Source organism: Pteropus vampyrus, unplaced genomic scaffold (assembly GCF_000151845.1).
Source record: "Pteropus vampyrus isolate Shadow unplaced genomic scaffold, Pvam_2.0 Scaffold140, whole genome shotgun sequence".
Taxonomy (NCBI): Eukaryota; Metazoa; Chordata; class Mammalia; order Chiroptera; family Pteropodidae; genus Pteropus; species Pteropus vampyrus.
In genome coordinates this window covers 2,032,284-2,047,225 of record NW_011888921.1, presented here as the reverse complement: position 1 = coordinate 2,047,225, position 14,942 = coordinate 2,032,284, and the positions used below count along the sequence as shown (strand labels likewise).

The 14,942-nt window shown below is 37.1% G+C and overlaps 1 protein-coding gene and 1 pseudogene across 1 annotated transcript in view; one reads left to right on the top strand and one right to left on the bottom strand.

Annotated features, from left to right (window-relative positions):
- DBX2 (developing brain homeobox 2) overlaps window positions 1-14,942 on the top strand; it is a 53,012-nt gene that overhangs the window by 28,187 nt on the left and 9,883 nt on the right. The window lies entirely within an intron of this gene.
- Window positions 8,895-9,013, bottom strand: LOC111744754 (annotated as a pseudogene).

The following is a 14,942-nucleotide window of genomic DNA, read 5'->3' as shown; positions in this document are numbered from 1 at the left end:
TCACCACGATTTTTCACTGTGCAGATGAACTTTAGGAACCATTTCACATGGAAAAGGCTTGGGCAAGGGTCAGTTGCCCTTTTGTATGGTCATAAAGCAAGGCTCTATGTGCCAGTCTTTTCTCCTGTCTCACATTCCGAGTGAATTTCTGGACACCATTTAAAGCACTTGACTGAAAAATAAAGCAGTGAATGAAACTGACTTTTATGGACTCATTCTAGCTCATCTTCCCATATAACCCTGTCTACCTGAAAAGGGATTTAGTGGATGAGCTGAGTGTATACAGGACTTGCTGAATACATAGGACCCATTATCAATTGTGGGGATTGTTTATTAACCACAACTGATACACTACTATTTTGGAAGTGACCTATTAATTGTCCATTTAACTAGAATGTATTGATTCAAATAGAAAAATAGAAACCATGACTAAGCCTTTTACTCGCTCCTTCAAGGTGGTCTCCCATAAGGGCAATTGAAAACTGTTGTGCAAATTAAGGAGACATTTATCACCTTATATTTGAGTATCAGGAAAAGAGACTGCTGGAATAGAGACTAAAAACCCAAATATCTGCTACTGTCGCATAGTGGCATCTCTATGGAATTAAATCTTTAGTGTCATATTCCAGAGGTGGAGAGTAAAAAAGGTCCCGCACCTAGTTTCAGTTATTTCGCCTTGATGTAATATTAATGTTCTACTTTAGAAAACCTCTGGCAGTGGAGCTTAGGTAAGTGTAAATGGACAACAAAATTCCACGTAGCAGGTGGACATTTTCATGTATTCGTGAATGTGTGTGTATTCATTTTCTGGTAGTGGTTTAATAAGAGTCTCTAAGCCATGAAAGTACTCTAATGCCCAGGTCAGTTTAATATGTACAGCACAGATAACAGTAATTCTAAAGACATTTCCTAGGTAACTTAGTTTTCGCAATAGTTTAAAATTTTAAGGAGTCTCATTTTCCTCCCTCTATACTACTAAGGCTTCTCAGTCCTTCCCACTATATGCTTTTGGCATAACCATTGAAAATTGTGGTATCAATTCCTGGAGGCTTATAAAATCTCAAGCTTATCTTTCTTATTTAATAAAGCGTACAATGGGAAAATCAGCACAGCTAAGATCGAGGACAGAGAATGCTGCATTTGTTTTGTTTTCATTTCTAAAGTTGACATTTTAAAACAGTTTAGAGATGCTACAAGTGTTTTAAATAAACTTTGGTGTCTCATTAGTTATAAATCTGAAATGAATTTCTTATTTTTTGTTGATAATATTCATCATGTTGGCAGCAAGTAATAATGAAGTGGTGGATTTATGCTATCGGTAAAGTACTTTATATAAGTAACGGTGATACCAAGGAACAGTTAATAAGGCTTATGTCTGCACAGTAATCATTTTTATTTGAGGCATTTACTAGATTTTCTTTTTTTCTTTTCTTCCATTTTTAATAATAAGAATGATTTTTATGACCAAGCATTTTAATTGTTTTCCATTGTAAAAAAGAAGGAAAACAAACTGTTCAAGTAATCTCTTATTAAGTTTGAGCTTGGATAGCCAAAATTAAGGTTTATCCTAAAAATTTTAATAAGTGATGAAATCAGTGTTTCACAATATGGACTCGTTATTGTTTCACAATATCAACTTCACTGTTTCCGAAAGTGTAGGATCAGATCAACATGTCTGTAACTAGGAAGTGAAATACCATTTTGACTCTTTTAACATGATTCACTTGTTTAAAATTGATTTTGTTTTTCTTGTTAACTTTTAGATTTATGATTGACTTGTTGCAATGTGGAAACAATCATTCATCCCGTGCCCTTCTCACATATAATAAATAGTTTAATAGGCTATTTAAGCACAACCCTTACAGTGGGGAAAAATTAAAAGGCAGTGGTAAAAGTTTTCCTCTCCCTCAAAGCGGTGTAAGGAAAATCTTTGATATTACGTCCATAAGGTTTTTTTTTTCTTCTTCAAAATAACATACTTCTCAGCTAAAAGGAAATGGAAAGTTGAGGAACTTATGCAGAGAATGACCTTAAAAAAACTACCTGAAAAAGGACAGGAGTCTTAATTATGTAGAATAGCTAATTGAATGCATCAGATAATTATTTTGGTTGGTCTTTGAGTACCCAACTTGAATTTGACCTTTTGAGAATTTTAGGTATTAAAAGACAAAGTTTAAATTCAGAGCAGCAATGAGTAGGGAAATGCTCTGGGACAAACTGTTCTGCCTTTTTCTTGGGAGATGACCTTATATTCTATCATTTTACTCTCTTCTTTGTTAAAACTTAAAGAGTCATAATACACTCTCCCAATTTGAATTTAAAATTTTGTCGGAGGCAGCAGGGAAGGGACATTATTGTTATTATTGTGCATTTAAGTTGGTCCTGTGAGTATTACTGTCAGAGGGACGATGCTTTGATTAGTATTCTTGCCACCTGACCTGGCTGTGCTCTCAGCTGGAGTGGTGAGTGGGCTGAGGAAACTGACCAAGACCTATGTAAGTCCATAAAAGGTTGCATAAAAGTTTCTTTTATAAGGATGTCTCTTTAGCATTCTGTTATCCTCGGAGGGTGCAGCATTATGTTCAGACAGAGAAAGAAGCCCAATTATTTTGTTGAAAACATAATCAAGTTTGTGCAATAAGTTGAATATAGATTTTGACTTTTCAATAGTGAAGGGATAATGACACTCGGTCAACCAGGAAGAATATGTTTAAAGGAGTCAGAGACTCAAAGACAATAGATTTTCCAAGTTGATGGCTCTATTCAGCAGTTCTGCAGAGGCAGTGAAAGTATATGAGTAACGTTCCTGGAATGGAGTTCTCTTTCTCCCGTCATGTTCGTAAGTAGTAGGGGTGTGGGATGAGGAGGGGAACTGCTTAGGGATATAGGGCGCTTGTTTCTCATCTTGTTTATAGCCCTTGCCTGAACACAACATGAAATCTAAAGGACAGCTGATAAAGTCCTGGTTTTAGATTCCTCAAAACAATTGAACGAGTACAGAATAGGGGAGGGAGAGAATTTGAGTGAATAGAACAAAGTAGGAAAGGGTTATACTGTTAGCTCAGTACGTGTTTACAGAATGATGTGGGAGTGTTGGATTGTGATTTTAGGAACAGAATATTCAGAATAAGGGAGATAATAGTCCTGTTGGACTCTGGAATGGTCAGACTGCCTACACCTGTCAGGTCTGGAGGCCCTCTTTAAAAGGCACCTTGAACAAATTTACATATAAAAACCAGGTCAGGAGGTCATCGGCAACTAAAATGGTGCACGGTCTATATGACTCATCAGAAATTTTGGAAAGCAATTGAATATGTTCTCTTTGAAGATAAATAATAGGGAGAACATAAGAGTTGTCTTCAAATTAGATATACTATATTCAGTATAGTTTAGTGGAAATTGCATTTGGGCTTAATATAAGGGAAAATATTTTAGCAAATCAAATTGTATGATAATAAAATATTATTATATAGCATTCATAGATACTCGATTATATAGAGATTGGAAGATGGACTTCTAGTTCAAATAGGGTAGGCCAGGCAAATGCTATAACTTCTCTCTCCAAACTTCAAATCCACGGGAATTACATAAAATACACACACGTGCGTGTGCACGCACACACACACACGCACACATACTTGAAAATAAGAAAGATAAGGTGCTCTTCACAGGAGAGAAATTGAGAAATCCCTGAAAGATAAGAGTTTTACAGGTATAAAATCCTGTAAGTTACAGCTATTTGAGTGTTGCTTCAGAAAAAGATGAGTCCTCAGACAAGAACCATCCCATGTTTGAGTATAGCTGATTCCAGGAAGAAGAGACACAGATTCATGGTTTGAAATAACTTACTTTTAAGGAAACAGTTAATGGAGGCCAATGGCATCGTAGCTAGCCTGGTGGACAGGCCTGAATTAAGCAAATGCTCTCCTGTCTCTCCTAGCTATGAGAAGCTACTATTGAATCTATATAAAAAGATGAAAGAATGCTGCTTCTGAAAGGTTTTTCGGCAGTTTCTGATTTGAGCTATCCTGAAATAACATTTTTTTTTTCCTACTAAAAGCCTTGTGAGGTTTAGATTCAGTGTTGCTTCATAGACTTGTGCTATAAGTCACAAGGATATTGTAGTATCAATTAGTTTTTAATACTCTCCTAAAAATTTTAATAAGTGATGAAATCAGTGTTTCACAATATGGACTCGTTATTGTTTCACAATATCAACTTCACTGTTTCCGAAAGTGTAGGATCAGATCAACATGTCTGTAACTAGGAAGTGAAATACCATTTTGACTCTTTTAACATGATTCACTTGTTTAAAATTGATTTTGTTTTTCTTGTTAACTTTTAGATTTATGATTGACTTGTTGCAATGTGGAAACAATCATTCATCCCGTGCCCTTCTCACATATAATAAATAGTTTAATAGGCTATTTAAGCACAACCCTTACAGTGGGGAAAAATTAAAAGGCAGTGGTAAAAGTTTTCCTCTCCCTCAAAGCGGTGTAAGGAAAATCTTTGATATTACGTCCATAAGGTTTTTTTTTTTCTTCTTCAAAATAACATACTTCTCAGCTAAAAGGAAATGGAAAGTTGAGGAAATTATGCAGAGAATGACTTTAAAAAAACTACCTGAAAAAGGACAGGAGTCTTAATTATGTAGAATAGCTAATTGAATGCATCAGATAATTATTTTGGTTGGTCTTTGAGTACCCAACTTGAATTTGACCTTTTGAGAATTTTAGGTATTAAAAGACAAAGTTTAAATTCAGAGCAGCAATGAGTAGGGAAATGCTCTGGGACAAACTGTTCTGCCTTTTTCTTGGGAGATGACCTTATATTCTATCATTTTACTCTCTTCTTTGTTAAAACTTAAAGAGTCATAATACACTCTCCCAATTTGAATTTAAAATTTTGTCGAAGGCAGCAGGGAAGGGACATTATTGTTATTATTGTGCATTTAAGTTGGTCCTGTGAGTATTACTGTCAGAGGGACGATGCTTTGATTAGTATTCTTGCCACCTGACCTGGCTGTGCTCTCAGCTGGAGTGGTGAGTGGGCTGAGGAAACTGACCAAGACCTATGTAAGTCCATAAAAGGTTGCATAAAAGTTTCTTTTATAAGGATGTCTCTTTAGCATTCTGTTATCCTCGGAGGGTGCAGCAGTATGTTCAGACAGAGAAAGAAGCCCAATTATTTTGTTGAAAACATAATCAAGTTTGTGCAATAAGTTGAATGAATATAGATTTTGACTTTTCAATAGTGAAGGGATAATGACACTCGGTCAACCAGGAAGAATATGTTTAAAGGAGTCAGAGACTCAAAGACAATAGATTTTCCAAGTTGATGGCTCTATTCAGCAGTTCTGCAGAGGCAGTGAAAGTATATGAGTAACGTTCCTGGAATGGAGTTCTCTTTCTCCCGTCATGTTCGTAAGTAGTAGGGGTGTGGGATGAGGAGGGGAACTGCTTAGGGATATAGGGCGCTTGTTTCTCATCTTGTTTATAGCCCTTGCCTGAACACAACATGAAATCTAAAGGACAGCTGATAAAGTCCTGGTTTTAGATTCCTCAAAACAATTGAACGAGTACAGAATAGGGGAGGGAGAGAATTTGAGTGAATAGAACAAAGTAGGAAAGGGTTATACTGTTAGCTCAGTACGTGTTTACAGAATGATGTGGGAGTGTTGGATTGTGATTTTAGGAACAGAATATTCAGAATAAGGGAGATAATAGTCCTGTTGGACTCTGGAATGGTCAGACTGCCTACACCTGTCAGGTCTGGAGGCCCTCTTTAAAAGGCACCTTGAACAAATTTACATATAAAAACCAGGTCAGGAGGTCATCGGCAACTAAAATGGTGCACGGTCTATATGACTCATCAGAAATTTTGGAAAGCAATTGAATATGTTCTCTTTGAAGATAAATAATAGGGAGAACATAAGAGTTGTCTTCAAATTAGATATACTATATTCAGTATAGTTTAGTGGAAATTGCATTTGGGCTTAATATAAGGGAAAATATTTTAGCAAATCAAATTGTATGATAATAAAATATTATTATATAGCATTCATAGATACTCGATTATATAGAGATTGGAAGATAGACTTCTAGTTCAAATAGGGTAGGCCAGGCAAATGCTATAACTTCTCTCTCCAAACCTCAAATCCACGGGAATTACATAAAATACACACACGTGCGTGTGCACGCACACACACACACACGCACACATACTTGAAAATAAGAAAGATAAGGTGCTCTTCACAGGAGAGAAATTGAGAAATCCCTGAAAGATAAGAGTTTTACAGGTATAAAATCCTGTAAGTTACAGCTATTTGAGTGTTGCTTCAGAAAAAGATGAGTCCTCAGACAAGAACCATCCCATGTTTGAGTATAGCTGATTCCAGGAAGAAGAGACACAGATTCATGGTTTGAAATAACTTACTTTTAAGGAAACAGTTAATGGAGGCCAATGGCATCGTAGCTAGCCTGGTGGACAGGCCTGAATTAAGCAAATGCTCTCCTGTCTCTCCTAGCTATGAGAAGCTACTATTGAATCTATATAAAAAGATGAAAGAATGCTGCTTCTGAAAGGTTTTTCGGCAGTTTCTGATTTGAGCTATCCTGAAATAACATTTTTTTTTTCCTACTAAAAGCCTTGTGAGGTTTAGATTCAGTGTTGCTTCATAGACTTGTGCTATAAGTCACAAGGATATTGTAGTATCAATTAGTTTTTAATACTCTAAGCCCGTGTAAACTCAGAAAACCTGAAACAAATAGCTTATTAGGAGTGGCCATTGTACAGTACTCTTTGGGTTGCTGTGATCCCAAGGTAGCCTCAGCTGGGAGTAGAGGAGAATAAGAAACGGGAAACAGCAAGGTCAGTGCCATGACAGTCCAGGAGCTTACAATGGAGCAAAGGCAGCAATAGGCATGAACGGTCCAAAACTCTTTATAGGGCTTCCTGAAGCAATGAAGTGAAAGACAAAGGAGGCTGACCTTAGTGGGATCAACAATTCAGAGATGCCCTTGAGTCAAGGTGCATTTAACATCACACAGAGTACTAGCACACTCTTCCCGGGACGGGACTCTGTTGGATTGCAGGAGTGACAAGACAGGGCAGAGCTGCAGCTCTTTGCTCTCAGGATGATGTCTTAGAAAGTGACTATATTGGGTACCCCTTTGTTTTCTAGGGCTTGCTGGCTGTTATAAATAGCAGTGCCCTGTCTTTAGAAATAAGGCATGTTTTTTGGAAGTCAAGGAAAAGGAAGAGGCAAAGGCTTCCACTAGTTTATCTTATGCTTTGTTTCTCTGTTGCTCCCCCATCTCCCATCCCTCCATCAACAATATCATTCACACATGACACACACACATTTGCAGTGCCCTCACTAAACCCATCACATGGGGATTCCCTGGGGCATGGTGTGTGGGAGCCACCTCAGGATCCAGGCAATCATGCCTTTGAAACTTTCTCTATCCTTGATCATTATTCCATTTTAATATAACTCTCCCCACCTCCTGACCTCTTTCCCTGCCCACTCACAACTTTGACTATCTTTGGAATAATTTTAAAGACCATTGACTGGGCCTCACTCTGCTTTGAGGTGTGACCTGAGTTGCACAACTTAATTTTCTGGAGCCTCTGTTTTTTTCCCGTGGAATATGGGGATGACAATCTCTACCTCTCGGAATTGTTGTAATTATGTGACATGCTGCATATAGTTGGTACATACATAAGCACATGTCGAGCACCAAATATGCACAGAAGTCACATTATAAAATAATAATAATAATAATAATAATAATAATAATAATAATCTCCAAATTGGTAGAGCCTTTTTTAATTTTTATATTCATTTTTATTTTTATATTATTTATTCATTTATTTTTTTCACCTGGACAAAGTCACAAGTCAGACATTTGTCATGACTTTAGGAATAGTCAGAGGTATTTGTTGCCTATAACTTTTCAGTAGCTTCTGAGAGATTTTTATGTCACCAACAAGTTCTTGAAGTCCTTGTTTGTTTTGCAGGCATAGATTTGAGCACTATTTGAGCATGTATTCATAGGTCTAAAAGTATGGAAATGGTGTAGATTCATCAATGATTTGTAATGAGATCCAGAGGTAGCCAATAAAGGACTCACGGGTGGGACATGGAAAGGAGCATCAGTGGTAGAGGCAGCATCTTGTAATATGCTTCTAGTCAGAACCCAAGGTATAGCACTCTAGGAAAACAATCATGATTTGTGTACTGAGGGAGCACTAAAAGAAACCAGGCAACTATCAAAGAAAGGAAGAATGTAATATTCTTTAACTTCGCCATACTTTTTGCTTGTTCATTGGTGGTATTCGTGTCTGTTATTGGGCACTGAAACCTGAAGGCCAGACCTAGGAGTTAACCCTTTGACTCTCACAACCACGCCAGGTCTCTCAAAAAGTGAGGTCTGGTTTGGGTCCATGACCCCCAAAATCTTAGTATTTACTGCATTGGTGAGAATAATTTATTTGTGTATTACCTTGACAGGACTCTTCTTTCTCTGTACTTAAAAATAGTTCATTAGGAAAACCTATATGTTCCTGTGAAAAGTTTCAGGGACATTTAAGTGTTACCCCGTGGTTTTATTTAAACATGTTGATCTTGGTGAAGAAGGGGCTGACATAAGGAGAATCATGACTTCTACTTATAAAACCTCTACTTAGAGAGAAATATGTGTCAGTTTTTTAAAAACCAGCCTTATAGGTCCATAAACTTATTTCACATTTCTACACAGATGAAGAAAATATTGGCCTTTCTTTTTTATTTTATTATTTTATTTTATTTTTAGACGAGGCAACCCTTGGTTGACTTCACAGATTGCAGGACATTGTCAGCTCACAATCTCTTATTTTTTGTTTTTTTACACCTACAGCACCTAGTCTTCCTAGGTGATCTCCCATCCAAGTACTAACCAGGCCCGACCCTGCTTAGTTTCCGAGATCAGACATGATCGGGCTTGTTCAGGGTGGTATGGCTGTAGACAATACTGGCCTTTCTAAAATGTTAAATTGGTCAGGTCCTCCTCAAAAGGCTTTCCTTTGTGGCAAGTTATAACCTAAACTTGTGTTAGTCACCCCTGACCCTGATCTACCTTACCAGTTTGTCTCCTGTATTCTCCTCATTTATACCTTGCAATTTGGAAATACCAAACCATGTGAGATTCGAACATCCACCATGTTTCACATTTGTCCTCATCCCAACTCATGTATCTGCAAATATTAATCTCTTTGCTCTGCCTGCCTTTGTATAGATTGCCAGCAAGAGAATTTGCTATCCTTCCTTCCTTCCTTCCTTACTTACTTACCTACTTACTTCCTTCCTTCCTTCCTTTATCTAATTAAATTTATTGGGGTGACATTGCTTAATAAAATTGTATAGGTTTCGAGTGTATAATTTTGTAATACATCATCTGTATATTGCCTTGTATGTTCACCACCCAAAGTCACATCTCCTTTCGTAAATATATATTTGACCCCCTTTACACTTATCTACCTCTCCTCCTCCTTCCTTCCTTCTGGTAACCACCAAACTGTTGTCCGGGTCTATGAGTTTTTATTTGTTTGTCTTGTTCGTTTTTGCTTTCAGTTTTGTATCCCACATATGAGTGAAATCAAATGGTTCTTGAATTTTTCTGTCTGACTAATTTTGCTTAGTTTAGCATGATATTCTCAGGATCTATCCATGTCACAAATGACAGTATTTCATCTTTTCTTATGGCTGAACAATATTCCATTGTATGTATATACCACATCTTCTTTATCCAGTCATCTATCAAAGGGCACTTAGGTTGTTTCTATGTCTTGGCCACTGAGAATAATGCTGCAATGAACATAGGGGTCCATATATCTTTAGAGATAAATGTTTTCAAGTTTTTTGGGTAGATACCTGGAAGAAGGATTGCTGGGTCATATGTTAATTCTATTCTTAATTTTTTGAGGAACCTCCATACTGTTTTCCATAGCGGCTGTACCAGTTTACATTCCCCCAAGCAGCATTTGAGGGTTCGCTTTATGCCATAACCTCTTCAACACTTGTTTTTATTTGTCTCAATGACAGTAGCCACTCTAACAGGTGTGAGGTGGTATCTCACTGAGGTTTTAATTTGCATTTCCCTGACAGCTAGTGAAGTTGGGCATCTTTTCATATGTTGACCATTTGCATGTCTTCTTGGGAGAAGTGTCTGTTCAGGTCTTCTGCCCATTTTTTAATTAGATTGTTTGTTTTTTGTTGTTGTTGAGTTGTATGAGTTCTTTATTTTTTTAGATATTAGCCCCTTATCAGAGGTGTTGTTTTTGAATATTTTCTTCCATTTTTTGGTTGCTTCTTTGTCTTGTTGATGATTTATTTTTGCTGTGCAGAAACTTTTTAGTTTGATATAGTCCCATTCATTTACTTTTGCTTTTACTTCCTTTGTCTATGAGGTTAAATTCATAAAATCTCTAAAACCAAGGTCCACGAGTTTAGTACCTATGTTTTCTTCTATGCATTTTGTTTCAGGCCTTGTATTTAGGTCTTTGACTTAGTTTGAGTTAATCTTTGTGTATGATATCAAATAGTTGCCTAGTTTCAATCTTTTGCGTATGGCTTTCCAATTTTCCCAGCACCATTTGTTGAGGAGGACTTCTTTTCTCCATTGTATGTTTTTTGGCTCCTTTGTCAAAAATTATTTGCCCATGTATACATGTAAATTTATTAATTTATTTCTGGGCTCCCAATTCTGTTCCATTGGTCTATGTTTTTCTACCATTACCATGCCTAATCTTGAAATTGCTATTCTTCTAGCTACTTTTCTCTTTCAGGACTTACTCTGTTGGGCTCCAAGAATAAGTAGCTTTTTATCTGGTGCTTTAAATAAATGTTTTTTTTTTTTCTGCTATGATCTGCAGGTATTTATCTCACTGTATCGTGGCTGTCTGTATTCTTCTCAGACCTCTCCTTATCAGCTGTGAGCACCTGAAGGATGGATTGGATTCATCTTCACTTGTCACTCAGCAACAATTCAATCACTCTGCCAGATCATTCTCTCAAAACTGTTGCTACAATGTTTGCTTGTTTTCCTTAGAAAATAGAACCAGACTTAAAATCTGAAGTAGAGAGAAATTATTTGTTCATAACTATAACACTAGCTTATCTTAGTGTTTACTTTTGGCTTTTCAATCTTTTTTCCCTGAATTTTATTTAATTGTAAGCATAGTATGTATCTTATGTGTCATATGTATTATGGTATATTTTCTTTGCTGTTTCCCGATCATCATAGTCCTCATCTTTAATAGTTTTTTAAAACTTTACTGAGTCAATTTAGCGTAATGTACTTTATTTTTGGATATGTAGGTTTCTTCCTCTAAGTGTTTGATAATAGCTTTATATGGCTTTAATAATGGTAGAATACACACACACACACGTGTATATATTTATTTTTTAACTTTATTTTATTTTTAGTTTCAAGTATACAGTACATTGGTTAGACATTTATATAGTTTATAAGTGATCCCCTTGATTGTTCTCTCTCCTCTGGTTCTACACCTCGCCATTACATTACTGCTAACTGCATTCCCTATGCCATGCTCCCCATCCTTTAAACTAAGACTTCCACAACTAAAATATGAAGTAAGAAGGACACACTGGAATTTGAGGACACAGTTACCAGGCTATACAGGAGGTACCATTGAGTTCAGGTCCACAGACTGATCCAGGACAGCGTATAGAAGCCTGTAGTCACAAACAAGAGCTCTGGCTGTGTTTATAAATGTTTCTTCCTTCCCATTCTTGGCCCGTCATGCCTGAGTAAAGAAGCAGTGTGGGGTGGAGGATGGAGCCAAGAATTTAGATTTAGAAAGCCTTGCTACCAGCTGAGCTCTGTGTCCTTTGTGTAGCTTTAGACCTTAATCACTCTGAACACTTCATCTGTATAGAAGATGTCTGTGGCATATGACTGTTAGAAGAATCAAATGAAATCTAATGAGAAGAAGTAAAATAGATTTGTGAGATCTTTACTGTGGGCTTGGCACTGAAATTTTCTTGTGCTATTTCATCAAATCCTTACAGCAACCCTATAAGATAAGCTAGAAGAAACTAACTTGATCCATGTTACTCTGGTAAGTGCTGAGATCTAGACCCATTTGTACCATCCTCCAAAGTCCTTTGTCCTGAGGTTTCCTAGAGAACCATCTTCCCACTAGATAAATCTGGGCTCTGAAATAATGTAGGAGGGCCAATTCCAAGGTCCCTATTCCAAGGAAAGTTCAAAAAAGAAAAACATTTAGAAAAAGATGAACATATTGAGGTATTTAGAATATTTTTATTGACTAGTATTTCATAAAACCATTTAAATTTCTAATGAAATTGTGAATCCAGTTGTCAAAACCTGACTTCAAGCTGTGACAATCAAATGAGACAATCAAAAAAGTCGGTACTGTAAATGGAAAATTAACTAAGATCCTATGAGAGGATAAATGGATAGACCTTTGTGAAGAATTGGGCAGCATTACATCCCAGGGGCTATGACATTTCTAAGGAGGTGCAGTTGTTACAGAGCTAGAAGGAAAGAAGGAGAGGTCAGTAGTTCTTGCATTCCGAGGCTGAACCGGAATGAGGGACTAACTGGGAGATATTTGCAGTATTTTAGACAAATAGGACAGGAAGCTTCATATTATAGAAGTAGACAACAAGATTTATTTATTTATTGCCATTTTCTTTCTAAAATACAAGTCAGATTGTGTAAGTATTGTGTAGGGTGAGGAGCTTTTGTTTTGGAATCAGTCTTCCTGCTTTTGAAACCCCTGCCATATGACTTTGAACAAAGTTTCTTAAGCTACCTAAGCTTCATTTTATCTGTAAAATGGGGAAAATAATAATAGTGTTCCTGGAATTGATTGGTTGAGGAGTAAATGAAATAATGTACTTCAGGAGTAAATGAAATAATGCAGTTTAACACAGAGTAACTGCAATGGTACAGAGTAAGGGCTCAGTGTATATTTTTTATGATCATGTCACACCCTGCTTAAACATCTTTTATTGACCTTCACTACCTATTGGATAATGTCCCAAACCCTTGTAGTCCTCTGTGATCTGGCTCTATTCCACTCCATAATCTCTATGCCAGAGGTCCAAATGTCTTCAAGAGCCTGGCAGGGAAAATACAAGCTAGATGAGGCTATGGCAAACGGAAATTACATACTGCATCTCAATGGAGTACCTGCTACTTACCCCTGTAGCTCTTTGCTTTGTGGAAAAGTGATCCCAGTGCGGTTACCTTTGAAGAGATATTGGAAACTTGAACTTCCCATGAAACCTCCCAGTTAATATATAGGACAATTAAATCAAGATTCTTAATATTCTAAGACCAAACACTCTAAGCCCATCTACAAGCTGGATATCGTCGCCACGTTGCACACTCTGCTTCATGCCCTTCCCTAGCCTTGCAGACTGCTTACTTTTCCTTGCATAAACTTCATTCTTTTGTGCCTTAGTGCTTTTGGACATGCTAGTCACTCTGTTCGGATTGGCCTTGGTTCTTTTTCTTTTCAACTGGTTTGTTCTTTTAGACTTGGCTCAGTCTGACTATTTTCTCTAAACTCATCATTTCCTCCTTTGTGATGACAGAGTTGGTTTTTTTTTTCTTATAGATTATTGTATTCTAGTACTTAAAACATTCATTTGCTTGTTTATTTAGAAGTAATTATTAAGCACCAATATGCATACCAGCTACAGCTGTAAACTAGAGTCCCTGATCCCCTGGTACCTATTTCTAGAGTGATGTTCATGTCCTCCCCTGAGAAGGGGAGCTCCTTGAGGGTAAGGACCATGTGCTGTTTGTCTGGTTTCCCTAGCAATTAGCCCAGTGAGCCTGATACCCAGTGTATTACTGTCTTCTTGCTGCTGTAACAAATTTCCATAAACCTAGCATCTGAAAATAATACAAACTTATTATCTTACAATTATGGAGGTATAAAGACTGAAATGGTTTCACCATCTAAAATCAAGTTGTCAGCAGGGCTACATTACTTCTGTAAGCTCTGGGGGAGAATCTGTTTCCTTGCCCTTTCCAATTTCTAGTGGCTGTCTGAATTTCCTGGCTCATGGCTTCTTCCTCTATCATCAAAGCAAGAAGTGTAGTGTCTTCAAATCTCTCTCTGACTATAACTTCCTTTTTTGCCTCCCTCTTCTACTTATAAGGACCCTTGTAATTACATTGGGCTTACTTAAATATTCCAGGATACTCTCCTAATCTCAAGGTCAGCTGGTTAGCAACTGTAATTCCATCCACAACCCTAATTCCCCCTTGCCATGTAATGTAACATATTTTTAGGGAATGAGAATTAGGACGTAAGTATCTTTGGAAAGGCCATTATTCTGCCTACCATGATTGGGGAGATGAATAAATGAATGAATGGTGGATAATGAATGAAATTTTCAGAGGGTGGGAACCAGTATTGTGTTAGCCACAAAAGGACAGAAAAAGTAGTAAATGCCTCGGACTTGAAGGAGTTGCTGGTCAATTGAATTGTAGGGAGTGGGGTGATGATTGAGGGTCTTCCAAGCCTCCCTTCTCAAATTAAGCATCTCTGATTATTGCAAGCTTTCCCTGACACTGCAGATTAAGATTAGACCCCTTGTTTTGTACTCCTAAGGCACACTCTTTAGGAATACTTTATTACACTTGCAATGCTAATTTATTAAATGCCTTCCACCACTAGATTTTATAGGTAACAAGTGCAATAAATCCTACGTCTTATCCAGTGAGTAGGGTTGAGCAGAGTGCCTGGAATGTGGTCAGTGTTCAAAAATTTCTTGACAGAATGAATAAATGAAGACTTAGAGAAAAATGATGTGTTTAAACCACTTTCTGCTTGTTATACATTGGAGCTTTGTAACCTAGGACCGTGGGTTTTCTGACATGGCATGCAAAATT